Raw genomic sequence first — 5,222 nt, 5'->3', positions numbered from 1 at the left:
AGACTGAATTGCCTTGGAGACCCTAAATGTCAGATATGCCAGAGTCGTGGGATACCTGCTGAAGAAAGCCTATAACCAGCCCAAGAGAAAGAAATGCATTGCAGTTAACAAAGCTGAAAGGAGTTGGAGACCTAAAGAACATTTTGACATCACACATTGAGATGCAGAAATTAAAGTTTGCCCAGCTGGTTTTCATCTTGCTTTGGTCCAGTATTTCTTCACAATGCTCCCTTTCCTTCCTTTTGAAACTGTAATCTATATCCTGTGCCACTTATGTGGTAGAAGTATGTGATTAGTTTATTATTATTATTATTATTATTATTATTATTATTATTATTATTATTATTTGTAATTTTGTAGGGGGTTACAGTTAAAATGTTACTATGAGTCTCTATAGCGAATTTGGACTTTTAAATAGGGTTGAGACAGCTATGGGGACTGTTGAAGTTGGACTAAATGAATTTTTCATTGTGATATGACTACAAGCCTATGGGGGCCAGGGAGTAGAATGTGGTGGTTTGAATGAAAGCAGCTCCCATAGACTCATAGGGAGTGGCATTATTGGGAGTGTAGCCTTGTTTAATAGGTATAGCCTTGTTGATAGAAGTATGTCATAGGGAGTGGGCTTTGAAGTTTCAGAAGCTCAAGCCAAGCCCAGTGTCATTCTCTTCCTGCTGTATCAGATGTAGAACTCTGGCTTCTTCTCCAGCACCCTGTCTGCCTGCATGTTGCCATGCTTCCCACCATGATAATAATAGACTAAACCTCTAAAACTGCAAGCCAGCCCCTATAAAATATTTTCCTTATTAAGAGTTGCTGGGTTTTTTTTTGTTTGTTTGTTTGTTTTGTTTTGTTTTGTTTTTTGACACAGGGTTTCTCTGTGTAGTCCTGGCTGTCCTGGAACTTACTGTAAAGACCAGGCTGGCCTCGAATTCAGAAATCCGCCTGTCTCTGCCTCCCAAGTGCTGGGATTAAAGGCGTGCGCCACTACCACCCAACCCTTCCAAACACTGACACCATTGCATACACTAGCAAGATTTGCTGAAAGGACCCAGATAGTCTTGTGAGACTATGCCGGGGCCTAGCAAACACAGAAGTGGATGATCAGAGTCAGCTATTGGATGGATCACAGGGCCCCCAATGGAGGAGCTAGAGAAAGTACCCAAGGAGCTAAAGGGATCTGCAACCCTATAGGTGGAACAACATTATGAACTAACCAGTACCCTGGAGCTCTTGATTCTAGCTGCATATGTATCAAAAGATGACCTAGTCGGCCATCACTGGAAAGAGAGGCCCATTGGACTTGCAAACTTTATATACCCCAGTACAGGGGAACGCCAGGGCCAAAAAGGGGGAGTGGGTGGGTAGGGGAGTTGGGGGGAGGGTATGGGGGACTTTTGGGATAGCATTGGAAATGTAAATGAGGAAAATACCTCATATATATATGAGTTGCTGTGGTTATGGTGTCCCTTCACAGCAATAAAAATCCTAAAGAAGATATCAATATCTTTTATTGTTGGTTTAAAAAAAAAGAAGAAGGAAAGAAGGAAGAGGTAGTAGAGGGAGAAGGAGGAGGAGGAGAGGAAGAGAGAAGGAGACTGGAAGTTATGTTGGTAGAAAATTAAAGGATGGATCTTGGAGATTCTGGGGGAGGACATGAACAGGAACAAAATACACTGCATGAAATTCTCAAAGAATTAATAAAAATGTTGCTTAAAAAATCTTGGAGGCTGGAGAGATGGATTAGTGATTAAGAGCATTGGCTGATCCTGTGAGGGACTCGGGTTCAATTCCCAGCACCCACATGGCAGTTCCCAACTCTCTGTAACTTCAGTCATAGGGGATCTGATGTCTTCTATACTCAAAGAACTCTACATGCAGGTGGTATATAGGCATACATGCAGGCAACATATCTGTGGTGGTTTGAATAGGCTTGGCGCAGCAAGTGGCAATATTAGGAGGTGTGGCCTTGTTGGGGAAGTGTGTTACTGTGGGGATGGACCTTGTGTCTCCTATTCTCATATTCTACTCAGTACAGAAGAGAGCCTCTTTCGAGTCTCCTTCTGGTTTTCCTCAGATCAAGATGTGGAACTCTCAGCTCCTCTAGCATAGCACCCTGTCTGCCAGCAAGCCCCCATGTTCTCTACTATGAGGATAATGGACTGAACCTCTGGAACTGTAAGCAAGCTCCTATCAAATTTTTGCCTTGACCTCTAACCCAAAATGGCAGTGCTAAGAGCATAGTTCTTTGCTTCTCTGAGGCAAACCAAGACTAAAATTCTACACCGTGTCAAAGCTAAGCCGGGTCACTCAGACCCTCAAGAAGCTTGAGGCCGGTGGCATGATCCAGTTCATCATGCGAGCTGACCAAGCTATGCCTGGGCCTCTACCAGGTCCCATCTTGGGTCAGCAAGGTATCTCTATCAGCCAGTTTTGCAAAGAGTTCAACAAGAAGGCAAAGGGCATCAAAGAAGGCATTCACCTGCCTACAAAATTTTTACAAAGCCGGATAAAACATTTGAGTTCAAGGTTGGGCAGGCCACTATTGACTACTTTTTGAAGGCAGCTATTGGGATGGAATAAGGGGCCTGGTAAACAGTTAAAGAGGTGGCAGGCCTGGTGAGTTTGAAGCACATATATGAGATTGCCTGTGTCAAAGCTAAGGATGATGCTTTTGCCAAGCAAGATGTACCTCTGTCTTCTGTGGTCTGTTCTTTCATTGGCCCTGCCTGCTCCCTGGGCATTCCTGTGGTGAAGGGCCCCAGTGAAGAAGAACTGGCAGCTTGCCAGTAGGAATGAGCCGTGTTTATGGCTGCTCAGAAAAAGCCAGATTTGGCAGCCCAGGCCAAAGAAGTTACCAACTTTCTACATTCTGGGATTTTGAAGTGAGAGGCTGAGAAGGAAACCTACTGCTCCAAAGGATGTCATGACAACCGGATTTAAAGTTTAGTGGCATATTTCTATACATATGCTATGCCAAGGGGTCAAGCCTGAATAAGCATCCTTTGTTATCAACTCCGAAAAGGGTGTTTTGTTTTGTTATTTTTGTTTTTTGGGGTTTTTTTTTTTTTTTTTTGGTTTTTGCCTTTATAAGATTACCTTGGTCATAGTGTCTCTTCACAGCAATGGAAGCCCTAACTAAACACATGCTTTTAAAATAAAAAGGGTGAATCCAGCCATAGAGGTAGGCAGACTAGCTGCAGATTTTCATCTCTCTCTCCTCCCCTTCAAATCTAATTCCTAGTCTTATTCCCATTTCTGTAACAGACCACCTGCAGAATCTTACCCTCTCTCCCTGTTTCCATCTCCAGTAAGTCATACAAATTTGCCCATTCAACCGTCCTCCCCCCACTCATTTTTCCTTTTCACTTCTTCACTTTACATCCTGCTCAATGCCTCCCTTCCAGTCATTCCCTCCCATAATACTCCCCCCCCCATTCCCTGTTCCTCTGATTGGTAAGAGACCCCCCCCTTGATATTCCCCTGCCTTGGCACTTCAAGTCTTTGCTTTCTCTCCCACTGAGACCAGACAAGGCAGCTCAGTTAGAAGAACATATCCCACATACAGGCAACAACTTTTGGGATAGGACCTGCTCCAACTGTTGGGGGACCCACATGAAGACCAAGCCACACATCTGTTATATGTGTGCAGGAAGGCCTAGGTTCAGTCCATGTATATTCTTTGTTTGATGGTTCAGTCTCTGAGAGTTCCAAGGATCCAGGTTAGTTGATTCTGTTGGTCTTCCTGTGGAGTTCCTATCACCATAGGGGCTAAAAATCCTTCCCCCTATTCTTCCATAAAAGTCCCCAAGCTCCATCCACTGTTTGGCTGTGGGTGTATACCTCTATCTGAATCAGTTGAAGGGTGAGGCCTTTCAGAGGACAGCCATGCTAGTCTCCTGTCTGCAAGCATACAGAGTATCATTAATAGTCTTAGGGATTGGTGCTTGCCCGTGGGATGGGTCTTAAATTGGATGGATTATTGGCTGGTCATTCCCTCTGTCTGTCCCCAATCCCTCATCCCTGCATTTCTCGTAGACAGGATAGTTTTGGGTTGAAAGTTTTGTGGGTGAGTTGGTGTCTCTAATGTTCCACTGGAGTTCCTGCCTGGCCAGAACCTCTCCAGGTCACAGCTAAGAACACCCCCATTAATTCTTGGGTACTTCCCCTATCTCAGGTCTTTGGCTCTTCCTGGAGATGCCCTGTACTTCACCGCTCTGTCAGTTGCAGATTTCCATTCATTGACATGGTCATCTGGCCATCCCCCCATGTGGCCCCAAACTGCCACTTCCTAATTCCCTCTTCCACTCAGGTTCATCCCTCTATCAGCCTTCCACAACCATTCCACTTCCCCTTCCAAGTGAGGCTCAAGCACCCTTGTTTGTACTCTCCTTGCTGTTTAGCCTTCTTGGGTCTGTGGAATGTAGGTTGGGCATTCTATATATTATGGCCAATATCCACTTACAAGGGAACAAAAAATACCGTGAATGTCCTTTTGGGACTTGATTACTTCACACAGCATGATAGTCTCAAGATTCATCAATTTCCCTGCAAAATTCATGATGCCTTTTTAATAGCTGAATAATATTCCATTGTGTAGATTTACCACATTTTCTTTATCCATTCTTCAGCTGAGGGACATCTTGATTGTTTCTAGCTTCTGGCTATTACCAATAAAGCAGCTGTGAACAGGGTTGAGCAAGTATCTTTGTGGAATTGTAAAGCATCTTTTGCATATAGGCCCAGGAATATTATAGCTGGGTCTTAAGGTTGAACTATTCCCAAATTTTCTGAGAAACTGCCAAACTGATTTCCAAAGTGGTTGTACAAGTTTGCACTTGCACCAGCAGTTGAGGAGTGTTCCCTGTGCTCCACTTCGATCGTAGTGATTCTGACTGGTGTAAGATGGAATGTCAGAGTTAATAAAGAAGCCAAAACCATACAATAGAAAAAAATGAAAGCATCTTTGACCTTCTCCCACTCATTCTCCCAGCTCCCAATCCCAGCAGGCTTTCCTTAGGATTCCCCAGCTACTTCAGCCAGGGAAGCAGGCAACCTAAACATGGATTTTCACCTAGGCTCCTCTCTTCTAAGTCTATTCCCCCTGTCTAACCCTGACTCTGCAGCAGATCATGTGTTGTATAATCTCCAGCAGATTATACAGATTTTCTCCTCCAACCTTCCTCCCCATCCATCCTGTTATTCCAGCTCTCAACTTCAGC

At 44.2% G+C, this 5,222-nt stretch overlaps 1 pseudogene; it reads left to right on the top strand.

The window, feature by feature from the left end:
- Positions 2,205-3,018, top strand: Gm11445 (predicted gene 11445; annotated as a pseudogene).

This window comes from Mus musculus, chromosome 2, assembly GCF_000001635.26.
Source record: "Mus musculus strain C57BL/6J chromosome 2, GRCm38.p6 C57BL/6J".
Taxonomy (NCBI): Eukaryota; Metazoa; Chordata; class Mammalia; order Rodentia; family Muridae; genus Mus; species Mus musculus.
The sequence above is the reverse complement of the archived record's forward strand: the minus strand, read 5'-3'. Positions and strand labels throughout refer to the sequence as shown.